Source organism: Mus pahari, chromosome 23, assembly GCF_900095145.1.
Source record: "Mus pahari chromosome 23, PAHARI_EIJ_v1.1, whole genome shotgun sequence".
NCBI lineage: Eukaryota > Metazoa > Chordata > Mammalia > Rodentia > Muridae > Mus > Mus pahari.
The window spans coordinates 22,405,347-22,418,539 of NC_034612.1; the positions used below are offsets into that span (position 1 = coordinate 22,405,347).

The 13,193-nt window shown below is 43.2% G+C and overlaps 1 protein-coding gene across 1 annotated transcript in view; it reads left to right on the plus strand.

Moving 5' to 3' along the window:
- The window catches only part of Auts2 (activator of transcription and developmental regulator AUTS2), a 1,110,887-nt gene that overhangs the window by 202,776 nt on the left and 894,918 nt on the right, over positions 1–13,193 (plus strand). The window lies entirely within an intron of this gene.

The window sequence follows — 13,193 nt, forward strand, 5'->3', positions numbered from 1 at the left end:
AGTATTTGCATTGTGGGGCTCATGTTGATTTTAAACTTTATATCGAGCATTGTTGCTTAGGGCCACCATGGAAATAAAATGAATCTTATACTTTCTGAGATCATATTAGAGGAGCATAGTTCGATTTTGTTTGTAGTCATCTTTTCTTCCTTGTAAGAAGAGCTCAGTGAATTGGAAACTTTATTTTTTTAAATTATTTTATTAGATATTTTCTTCATTTACATTTCAAAGGCTATCCTGAATGTCCCCTATACCCTCCCCCGCCCTGCTCCCCTGCCCACTAACTCCCACTTATTGGCCCTGGTGTTCCCCTGTATGGGTCATATACAGTTTGCAAAACCAAAGGGCCTCTCTTCCCAACGATGGCTGACTAGGCCATCTTCTGCTATATATGCAGCTAGAGACATGAGCTCTGTGGGTACTGATTAGTTCATATTGTTGTTTCACCTATAGGGTTGCAGTCCCCTTCAGCTCCTTGGGAAATTTTTGTAGCTCCTCCTATCCTATAGATGACTGTAGGCATCCACTTCTATATTTGCCAGGCACTGGCATAGCCTCATATATTAGTGTCCTTTCAGCAAAATCTTGCTGGCATATGCAATAGTGTCTGCTTTTGGTGGCTGATTATGGGATGGACCCCCAGGTGGGGCAGTCTCTGGATGGTCCATCTTTTCATCTTAGCGAATTGGAAACTTTAATTCTACCACCAGAGATATTTACTTATTTATATCATTTGCAGTTATTATTCGTTGACGGAGTGCAAGGCCTCATGTGCCTCAGTGGGCGAGTGGAGGTTAGCAGACAACCTGCAGAAATCAGTTCTCTCCTTCTACCATGTGGGTTTCAGGAGTGGAACTCAAGTCCCCTTCACTCACTGAGCCATTTCACTTGCCAAGATGGAGATTTTACAATGCTGATTTGTTCGGTATGTGTTAGTGATTCATGGTTGTGTGCAACACCCACTGTGTCAACACCAGTGTTCACCTTGGTGGTTTCTGTAGATCTGTGATTCTTGAGTGAATTACTTGGATAATTTTTCCACTGCTGCTGCTGCCTCTTCTGTCATATCCTGCCATTGAGAAGCAAGTAAGCAAGGAACATGCACTTAATGGGAGAAGAATTAGGATCCACCTTTGAAGAGACTAGTATTAAATTATCTCCACATACTCGACCACCCAGTAGGCCTGCTGCATAGCCAATAGTCAAACCGTCTGGATTTCATAATCTTCATTTTAAAGATTTCCCCCAGATTACTTCCATGTGCATTTTAGTAGAGATTCTGCTTATCAGTTGATAGCTTGTTAACTGGTCCACTTTGAAAGTAGGCAAATACTATCAGGACAGTATTACTCTATCTCATTTAGGAAGCCAGATATGTTTTGTGTTCTAAGTGCTTTGTTATTGTTTGGTGCTCTTGAGACACAGTCCTATTACCTAACACAGGTTGGCTTGGACTCTAGATCCTTCTGTCCACAGTGCCTAAGATCTGGTATGTGTTAAGTCAAGTTTATGCTTAGCACTGCAGTCAGGCACTAAGTGTTCTGGACACTACACCATTCGCTCAGCGGGTTGTTTATTGTTTTCAGGAAGTGCTCTGCCATACAGGGCAGGTCAAAATGTGTCCTTGAGTCCTTTTTCTCAGGGTCCAGGGAAATCTTGGCATGTGTCTGAAAATACCTTGGCTCATGGACTCTGCAGCTGTGTATCCTGCGAGTTGACAGGATGAACACAAAACCAGTTTTCACACTTAGCTCGGGGCCTTCTGGAGTCCTCCTGACTGGGACTTCACACCCTTCTATGTTAGTGAGGGGACTGGTCTTTGGGCTTTGTGTAACATTCATGCTTGTGTTGCTTCAGCACACTTCACCTAATTCTGAAGTCTTTTGGTGGGAACACGGGGTTCCTTCTTGAGAGTTGTTACTTTTTTTTAACCTTCCTCTGAGCAGGAGCCTTTATCTGCAGGGAATGTAGTTAGTTATGCTGTGTGTGACTGAGAGAAAGACTGAGAAATACATCTTCCCACAATCCATCCAGTTTCCTTCCTGCCCCAACCAAGAGTCAGATAAGTACCCGTGCGCAGAACCTGGGTTTCACGTTTTCATTTGAAATCCCATGGTTGATAGAAGGACACAGGCACTGAAACCTCATGAGGAAGTAACTGGCTGCCAGAAAAGAGCCTGGCTCAGTAAGAGAGATATTGCACCCAGAGTCTGTGATCACAAGCTGGAACAACCATGTGATGGAGCTGACATGCCCCAATAGGTACAACAGATTGTTCTGCTTGTTACCAATCAATATTGCAATTAGCAAATATTTATTGAACAACTCAGATGGGTTCTGGCTCACTCTTGCCTTCATTGGCTATTTGTTAGAATAATACAAGACCTCCTAACCTCTTGGTCTGTCTTTAGGCTTGCCTCTGACCCAATAAAATCAATTCTGTACACTGAAGCCAGAATGATTTCTCCTAAAATAGACAAATTTAACCGGGTCACTGACACAGTAGAAATGCCCTGACTCATATTTGACATCCTGGTGTAGTCTACATGCCTCCTGTTATAAAAGACAAAAGTCATCGTTCGCCTCATCTATACTTTGTATTGCCTTCTGCATGTCTCCCATACCACGCCTTGGTTGTGCTAGCATCTCTCTATACAAACTGGAAGTCAACGCACTCGAATCAGTGTTCAGACTTTGATTTAAATCATACTTCTATGATTTTCAGATTGTATACTTTGGGGTAAATTATTGGGTGTTTCTGATCTGCAAGATTCTCATAATCCACCAGCCTACAGGTTCTTGAGAAGATTCGATGTAATCGTATCTAAAGTGCTGCACAAGGAATGTCCCACGATTAAGATAGTATGCATTTCTGTTACTGTATGCCCTAGTTAGCTTTAACTGTTCATGTGATACAGCCTAGAGAGATCTGGGAAGAGTCTCATATGAGAGATTGGAAAGATGAACCTATTTTGATCATTGATAAAAGAAGAGCTAGACCACTGTGGGTGGTACCATTCCCTAGGCAGATGGAGCTATATAAGGAAGTTACCTGAAGGTGACCTGTGAGCGAATCAGCCAACAGTGCTCTTCATGGGTCCTGCTATTGTCTTGCTGTGAAGTGAATTTCTTTGTTAGAGGTAATACAGAATGGGAGGCCAGGCATCCCCACTTTCAGGTTCGGGCCTTGAGTTTCCTGCTTGACCTCTATCAAGTGAGCAACACATAAGCAGAAATAAATTCTTCCCTCCAATATGTTGCTTTTGGTCAGAGTGTTTTTATCACAGCAGCAGGAACCTAGAATGCTGTGTCTGTTCACATAGAGAAAGCAGTGATAACACCACCTGTTTGACATAGGAAACAACTCTGTTCTCTTGAGTCCTGAGAGGACCAGCTATGAGAAAGCATAGGACATTCAGACTGTCTATGAGGGTCTGATGATGCACTGACAGGGATGAAGGAGACAGAGCATTTCGGTAGATTAGAGAGAGGAGCATGTGCTTACAAAGGAGTATGCATTTCCTTGGACATTTCCTTCTATTTCAGTATGGCAGCATTATTCTTGGTGGGGCAGGAAAAATTGTAGACAGGTGTAAAAAGAAATAGCCAGTCTGTCCTTGCTGAGTCATTCTTTCCTTAGCCTTTATTTAGTCCACAATGACACAGGTTTCTTGTCTGAATTAAGTTGGTTTGTGATTGATTAATTTTTTTTTTTTTTAAGGACTAGAAAAACACATTCTGAAATAAAGTGGCCATCTCAAGAGTTTTCAACCCTACAATTGATGGGACATTTTTTAAAAAGATATTTTCCCGTGGTCTCTTTTTGTATGTGGTGCATGCTTGTGTGGGTAGATGTGCTGATGTCTGCGCAGAGGACAGAGCTTGGTAGTGGGCATCTTCTGCTGCTCTTCGGTGTATTTTCAAGGCAAGGTTCCTGACTGGACGTTGGACTTGCCACCTGTGTGATTATTTCTATATCTATATATTTCTGTATTTATATTGTGGATAGGAATCCACAATAATCCTTCATGCTTTGGATGACTTTCCAGTTAATTACAGCCTCAGCACTCCAGTGTTCTGTGCTTTGACCTTGTTGTGCCTGTTACTGACATCTTTCCTAGGTGTTCTTTTCATGAGGTTACCCCTCCCCACCAAGTGGCCCCAATCCTCCTCTCCCTGTTTCCTAATGCAGTACATGTTGTTTTGCCTCTTCTATTATAGCTGTTATCACAGCCTGCCTTGTAGCATAGTCATTTTTGTGTGTGTTTTCCTTTGGGATTCAGAACCCCTAGCGAGCAAAGACTTTTTATTTTGTGCTATGTTTCCCCACCCCCATATCGCCCAGTGCGGTGAGGGTTTAGTAAGTGCCGTTTGAATCAGTGCATGAATGAAATTGCCTTTCCATGTCCTGTTTGCTGTGTTGTAATGCAAACCAGGTGAATATAGAATTTTGGCTTACTCGATTTACCAGGCAGGGAGTTTTCGAAGAAGCAATACTAGCTTTGAAAACAGAAATTGCCTTTAATCTTGTGGAAAACACATGCCAGCCCTCTCTATAATAGTCTCAATTACAGGAGAGCATCCTGTTACTGTAAGAACACAAATAAATAAACCCATGACAATACTGTGTTTGGGAGATAAAAACCACATAAAAGCCATCTTTCTGCAACTCTCCAGCACGATAATTAGGGTGTTTCTGGGAGGAGGGGAAAAAAAAGGTAGACACTAGTGGAGAACAAGTGGTGTTATGTTTAAGAACACTTCTGGCTGTTGAAAAGGTGGGAGGAGGGAATTACATTTTCCAGCCAGGACAAGTATGTGCGTTCCTGCTGCCTTCTGCCAGACCTACCACTGTATTTTTTGCATTATATGATCAATCAGGGCAATAGGATTGTTTAAGAATCTGGAGCAGCTCAGTGGGTGGAAAATGCCACCCACAAAATAGTGCTGTGAAACTCTCTGTGACACCTCAAACAGGTAGGTACATGTGTATGTGAGGGCCATAGGACAGCATCAGGTTTCATTCCTGTTCCTCAGGCGCTGCCTACATTGTTTTTTTGAGACAGGGTCTCTCTTTGGCCTAGAGCGTGCCTAGGAGGGTTGGCTGGTCAGTTGCAGGCAGTCATCTTTCTCTGCCTCACGGCAGGATTGCAAGCATTACCTGGGTTTGTTCTTGAGGTTCCTCATGTTTGCAAGGCTGATATTTTTTACCCACTGAGCTATCTCCCCAGCCTGTTCTTTGTAACTGTTGATCTCCATTGGGTTGGACATATTCTTGGTGAGGCCACTGCTGTACATTTTAGCTCCTGGGCTCTGATTTCAGGTTCTTTTGAGGCTCTAGCAAAAATTCTTGTGAGATAATGCCCAATTTGGCAGTATTAGTTAACAGCCATTGAGGACTCAAACTAGACTGGACAGGCTAGGTATTATCTTTCTTTCTTTCTTTCTTTTTTTTTTTTTTTTTTTTTACTTTTCACCTGACTGGCCTCTCTGGCCTCTCAGCTGCTCTCTCTGCTTTTGCTGTCTCCCTGCAGAGTGATCTTTACTAGAAGTCCTTTTAAACTGTACTTTAGATTCCATCATTCCTCAGTTCAAAATCCTCCAGAGTGCTTCCCATTCCACTAAGAATGCAGTTCAAAGACCTTATGTGCTGTGTCCTGCAAGGCGCTGCCTGCTCTGCTGCCTGCTATCTTTCACCTCATCTCGAGCTCTCCCTCCAGATTAGTCCCCTTTGACTCTGGTACTTTATGGCTGTTCTTGAAGCCAGCTGAGCACGCCCTTGTCTCACAGCCTTTTGCATCATGCTCTCTAAGCCTGGAACATTCTGTTCCTAGATTATAAACGTGGCTCGGATTCTCACTTCATTCAGGCTCCTGCATAAGCATCACTCTTCTGGTTTGCTTTCTTTATGGCTGTGATAAAATACTGAGCAAAACCAAGTTGGGGAGTGCAGGGCTTATTTGGCTTAGAATTCTAGGTCATAGTCCATCACCAAGCCAAGTCGGAGCAAGAACTCAAGCAAGAATCTCAAAGCAGAAAGCCTAGAGGAGGAATGCTGCTTATTGGCTTGCTCCCTGGCTCACTCCTGCTTTTCTTTTTTTGTTTTTTCTCTTTTCTTTTTTCTTTTTTCGTTTGTAGCTTCAGTCCACCAGACTGGGGATGGTACTGTCCATTGTTAGCTGAGCCCTCCTATAGTAACTAGCAATCAAGAAAACACCTCCTACACATGCCCACTGGCCAGATTGATTGAGACAATCTGATAAGTCTCAACTGTGTAAACTGGACATCTACAGCTATCTAGCAGTAGTTCCTTTGCTAGGGAAGGTCTGCTCGCCTGTGCAGCCAGGGATTGTACGATGCTTGATAGCTTAGAAGCACTTAGGAAGACATTCCTGGGATTTATTTGGAATCACGAGTTAGGAGTCTGTCAAAGATTCTAGCCAACTTGGCTATGCATTCAGATGTCAGGTCAGACCCTGCTGGCTTTCCTATTCTCCCCATTTGATAAATGGGGCCTACATTGGGAACATTACTTCCCCCCCCCCCAACCATGTCTGTGTTTCTTTGGTAGTCCGGTGAATTACCAATGGTCTACCAGTCAGGATCACTGCCCATAGTAAGTCAGGAAGACAGTTACATGACTGGCATTGTCTATGGTACAGATTGGGGGCTTCCCAAATATAAATTGTCCCCCATTCTAATCCTTAGTTATGGAGTCACAGTATTTGCATGTGTGGTGCTGTGGGGGAGGGTACATCTATAAATAGTTCAAATGAATGAGATGTGGAAATTTCAAGAACCTGTAAGTGGTTGTGAATACATTTCAAGCATGTCAAACACATAGCTCTGTGCTTGGCAGATGGTAAGGCTTAATAAATATCCAGGCCTTCCTGCTTTTAATGGTTGGACTTAGAGTCTGGGTGTCCACTGGGGGTAGCTTTGTGGAAATCGGGAGGCTTTGGTAAACAGAGAAAAGTCAGCAGCTGAGCTGGAGAGGTTCACAGTCCTCCTTGAAACCCAAGAGGGATAGGCTTTAAGGAAATGACAGTTGAGTCCAGGGCAGTTGGGACTATGGACCATGCCAGCAAGCGTGGTATTTCCATTTGCTTCTTTCAAGTAAGTACAATCTCACCCTTATTCTAGTGAAACTCTCCTTGCCAAGATAAACACATTGTAAATTTATGGTTTAAAGATCTGCAGTTTCTAGGAGCTGTTCTTTTTGTCACTGTAACATTTTCTTGGCATGACATATCTTAAGTCCTGCTGGTCTACCTTGTAAATACTATGCAAATGCCAGGAGGATCTGAAGACCATCGTTTGTTTTCTTATGTCCTTTATAGGAAACAGAAATGCTTCTGCCCTGGTAATCCTCTTGGGTTTCTGTTCAAGCAGCTTGGAGAAAGAAAGGGAGACTGAAAGAAGGTTATCTGTGAAAGGTTCTCAAAAGCTCTCAGTGGATGGGTTTGAGCTGTGCAGGAAAGGAAAGTTTGCACCTGGCAAGGTGTATGTGATATGTGTGTGATGTGGATCCACTGTAGGATTTGGGGACAGACCCTTCCTGCCATGTCAGAGGCCAACTCCTAACCAGGGCACATTTGTGAATACCTTCCACCCCCCCAAACCCCCAGCCACAGCAGGATGTCCTGCTTGGAACTACTCTAACTTATTGTTAGAATAGGACTTGAAAGAACTGGAGCTATGCTCCCTGCAACTCAATTTCAGTCTGCAAATAAATGGCAGTTTGGGGCTGCATCAGCACTTGTAGAAATCTGCTGGAGCCTTGTGGGTGCACAGAATTTGCCAAGTATCGAGGGGTAGTGGGGCGTGTGTGCCCTCTGAAGATGGTAGAGGCCAATCACTGCCTTCTTCCTATTGCAGGGTTTTCCAGGAATGCACCACTCTTGACAGTGTTGTGACCAAGGAGAATAGCATTCCTGCACACCTTAATAAAAAGCAGCAATTTCTTTTGTCAGAATAATAGGCATCCTTGCCTTGAGCCATGTACAGTTGTGTGGATGGTGAGAGAAGCCAATTATTTTTCAGTTAAATTGATCATTTCTTTTTAAAATAGCGATACTCAGGATTTCTCTAGGTTTGCTGTGAACATAGTTTTATACCTGGCCTCTTTGTATTTACCCTTTCATCTTGTAGAGGATTCAGATGATCTGCCAAGCCATGGGAAGGTGTAGAAGATGTTCATATTACAGTGTGTAGCAGAACTGTGTCCTCTCTAGCTAGAACGTCTTACGTGTTTTCTGAAAAAGAAATGTGCCTGTTTCCCTCAACCTTGCATCCTGTGTGTAATCTTAACATCCCTTTCTTCGGAAATTGCCTTTCCCTCTTCCTCTGAGTCACACAAGTTTCTCCCTTCCTCCAGCCTGTGGTTTACATCTTCTCTATGCTTTTCTTTTGTGCTCATTTTTTAAAAATGCATAAATGGAATTTACCATAATGCCTTTCACAGGCCGCGGCTGCGATGCGCACGCTGCGTAAGTGGTGAGCGACAGCAGAACTGTGCCTGAGTGTTTTCACACCATTTATTCTAAAAGGCCCCTATCAGCAGATGACTTTGTATTGGAAGTCATAATTCGTGTTTGGACTTGGGTGACTATCAATCTGAATGGAGCCAGGAGAGGTATGTCATCTGCAGTAGGGGTTCCCTGTGCAAAGACAGGCAAGGCTTCTCCCTCTGGAACACAGGTATATAGAGTTGAGATCCAGTGTGTGTGGAGAGCTGTGGCTTTGTTAGTAATGTTTGCAGCTGTGAACAGAACTCTTCACTTTCATAGATAAGTCTCTTGAATCCACTTCTGATAACCTAAAGCTTTTATTTATCATGGTTTCTAAAAGGCCTTTGCCCCTTCTACCCAACACAGGGCAGTTTAACAGATGTGATTAAATCGAACTCATACGTCATCCCACCAGGTCCTTGCAGTTAAAATGCCCACTCATATTGAGCCCCTCTCCGATATTCTAGAATATTGGCACTTCAGTCAGATATGTTTGCTTCGGATTTTGGTTAGGGGTAGTTAGTCCTAAGCTGGGCCTAGAAAGTCAAGTCATTCAAAGTGTCATTCAGGCATCTTCTCTAGCTTGTTGGCTTCCCTTTAAGCTCCATGCATAGTGTGTGACAGAAGCTGTACTGACTGAGATAGCCTGCAGAAGCCCGACTGCCTGACTGTTGTCCTAGGTCACTTTAGAGTGCTTCAAAGCTGAGTAAGAACTATTTCTTCACATTTATTCTTCCTATCAAAACTGATTGATTAACTTTTTATTCTTTGATTTTTTTTATTCACACACATACACATACACACACACACACAGAGAGAGAGAGAGAGAGAGAGAGAGAGAGAGAGAGAGACACGCACACACATACACGAGTATTTTGCCTGCATGTACGTCTTTATACCACATACATGCTGTGTTCTCATGGTCCAAGAAATGATGTAAGGTCTCTTGGAACTGTAAGTTACAGACAGTTGTGAGCTACCATGTGGGTGCTTGGCGTGGAACCGAGGTCCTCCGGACAAGCAGTCAGTGCTTTTAGCCACTGAGCCACCTCTCTAATCCCAACTTTTCCATTCTATCCGTAGATCAGACAAGCAGTGAGGAGGTTATATATCTCTCAAGTTCTATCCAGTAATGGTCAGAAATAAGATCTTAGATGGGAACTTCCATTTTCAAGGCCTCTGCTCTTCATACCCCTTTAATGTAACAGCCACCTCCTGATAAAAAAAATCATTCACTCATTGTGGAGATTGCTGAAACCAGATGGCCCAGTTCCGGTGTCTGTTAACTGGCTTTGTGACCTCTGTTTCCTCTTGGAGCCCCAGGCTCCATGTTAGCAAGATGAAGATACTAACAGAAACTCTCTAATAAGGCTGGGCATGGTGCTTAATTAAAACAGTGCTTTGTGCATAGCAAATAATAAATGCAGTTATTCTTGTTCTTCATATTCGGGTCACTCTAATCAGCCACTAAAGAGACAAAGTAGCAACTCCATTATGCTCTTCAGGACTATTTCTTCTGGAATGGGAAGCAAATGTGAAAACAGAAGATAACTTGCATAAGTAATCAATTCCAGTATAAGCAGGGTGGATGCTATGGAGCTTAAGGAGGAACATCTGTGCTTAGGACAAGAGCTCACTTGTCTAGCAGCTTAACCTTACTGTTTCATCCTGTTGACAAGAGACTTGTCTTCCTCATACTTTAAAGATGCTATGGCTTCTTCTTTTGTGCCCTCTGCACAGGAAGACAATGTAGATTGTATCTGACTTCCTGGGAAATCAGATGCTCGTACCTTCCTGTAGGTTGCTGAGGGGCAGGTGGTCTTTGCGTGGATAGATAGCGAGTTTTGAGTGGGACCCTGAAGAATAGAAGACTTAGCTTAGGTGCACCGAAAGGCTAAGAGAGCCCAAGCAGAGGTAGAGTTAGAGACTTGTTAGTTGTGCCTGCCATGGCTGCACAGAGAGCTTAGCCTGGGGGTGTAGGGTGCCTGGGAGGCCGTCTCCTGTCTGAGACTCTAGAGAGGGAGGCACATGGCCTATCCCAACCCCATGTTTTGGAAAATCCACACCCTCGTAGCAACCTCTGTGTTCATTGTGATGGTCTGCTCTTTTGACCAGATATAATATCTATAGAGACACATACTTCAGATACTAAGAGTGAGTGGACCCATGAGTTCTAACTTGTCTGTAGCCCCTTTGTTTGTGAGCTGTTTGCCTGCATTTAAATTCCATTTACATAAGCTGTCAGAGTTGAGTTGGCCCATGATTATTCCTTGATGTATGTGGGGGGAAAAACCCACAAGAAATGAAATGAAAACCTGGTTAATGAGGAGCTGGATTTCCTTGGATTTCTTTTCTCCACCATGACAGCTTCCTTTCTGATCTGATGGTCCGTCAGAAACCAAGGTGGCTTGTGACTATGGGGTTATGTCCTCGCCTAAGCTGTCTCTCCCTCAGAGTTGTAATTGATGGCAAACCTGTCACTTGTTATGTAGATGCTGTACAGATTTTTGTACAGCTGCCAGCTAGGAGAGTTTGAGGACAGCCTCTGATTGGGTGCAGGTTGTGGCAAAAGCGATAATAAATAAGCGAGCTGCTGAGGGTAGATTTTGATTGACCCAAGATTGTATATTATTAAACCAAACCCTCATGTGCATGTCAGTTTATAAAGCGCCAGACCCATAATCCAACTTAGGGCTGTGGCAGTTTGGGTTTATTAAATGAGCGTCTATCACTATTAATATTGAGGAGCAAAGCGGAATATCTGTAATCTTTTAATCTATGCAGTAATGGTTTCGAAAGAGATTATCAGATCCATTGGACTGTTGTTTGCCTATAATCGTATTCAGAACCCTTGGAAGCATTGATTTGTTTCTGGCATACTGATTTGGCTCGACAGTCTCATAAAGCTCTTTTAGAATTCTCTTTGCTTTGTGTTTTCCAAAAATAATTGGAGAATAATAATAACATGGCTGGTGATAAAGAAAAGAGAGCAAGGTTGAAAGTGAATTTCTAGCTGAGTGGATAGCCATAAACTTCCTCTGTGATCATAAACACCTGGGTGTGTGACCTTTGTGTTTATAAGATATTTATCGCCTCATGGGCTCTCTGCTTGGGGGTTATCTCTTCAGTACCCTGTAAAATTTGATTGTGTTTAGTAAGTAGGTTCTGAGTTTTTGCTGAGTGAGGAGAACACATCCCTTTCTGTAGGTTTCCAGAACAACCAATCTGCCAGATAGGGCTTAGATTTTGAGTTCTGTGAAGATGCTACTGGGGACATGTCAAGGGTACCCTGTACAAGCAGTAAAGTGGCTTTTAATGGAAGTACTTTTAGGTGGGGTGGTAGAGTGCTGGACACACCCAGCGAGCTCCAGTAGTACAATGAGTTTTCCCTTTGAGTGTAGATGCAAGTTTTGATTCAAATCAAGCATCCTTTCTGGCCACCATGGCCCCTTTTGCACCCTGAATAAAGCTACTTCCAAAACAGGCTGAACAAGAGCACCAGAGAACTGTCCTTTGAGTTCTGTCTCACTGACATCAGTTAGAGCTATGGCAAGTGTTGTCCATCTCCTGTGGTTGTTTATCGTTCATTTTGTTTTGGTTGGGACAGGAGTTCATGTAGTTCAAGCTGTTTTTTTAACTTGCTGTGCAGAAGATAACCTTGAACTCATGATACCTGCCTCCATTCCGAGTATTGGAATTCCAGGTGCCGGCCTTCACTTGTGGTTTATGTGATGCTGCATATGGAAACTAAGAGCCTCATGCATACTATGCACGTGACTCCAGCTATATTCCTATTCTCTATCTCTCCACAGATCTTTAGGAATGTCTATCATTGAGTGTCTTCTTACTGATCACTGCTTTATTATTCTGAAAGAAACCTGGTCCTTGTGAATTGATGATAAACCTGGGTAAACTCTTGGCTATCTGGTTCATGGTGCATACAGTGGGTAAGAAGGAATATGAGAAAAGTTGGCTAAGAAACGGGCATTTTCAGCAAGTTTTATTGTGCCTAAAACATGAGCCACTCCTGAAGTGTACAGGTCCCCATATCTATCAAAGGATGGCATTCTACCTTAGACTTGACTTTTTATGCTGCGTTGTGGTTAATTGTTGTTGCATGTCATGGAGGTTGAGGTGGGCTTCCCTGTGGACTGCGTCAGTCAGATGGTTCTGTATGGGAGTCATGCACACACAGGACTGTTGAAGAGCTAGCTGTTCACCGTGGCAGGAAGTAGGAAGAAGCCTACTGCAGTACCATATAGGGGCGGGACTCAAAAGCCATCCATCAGTCAACAGGTGTGTTTCCTGCACACTGATACTGTGTCAGCCTTATGAAATGCAAAAATAGATTCAAGTTTCAGGCTCCATATGTATGTTCCCTACTGATGAGAAAAGAAGGTATATTTGCCAATGGTTCTCCATGGTGCTCTCCATTGAAATAGTATCCTCCCTCTGCTGGTGTTTGTTCCAACCACAAAAATCTCAGTTATCACCTCATACAACTGCATTAGGAACCCTACAATGTAAGGACAGTAATCCATTTGTAAACTCTGTAGCCGATTCAGAATTCTTCTAAATGTTGACATTGTTTTAAGTGTGCCACTTTCCGAGGCAATAAACCAGGCATATAGAATCAAGAGCTTTCTGTGTGACAGAGAGAATAGAGTCTCTGTATAAGGATGC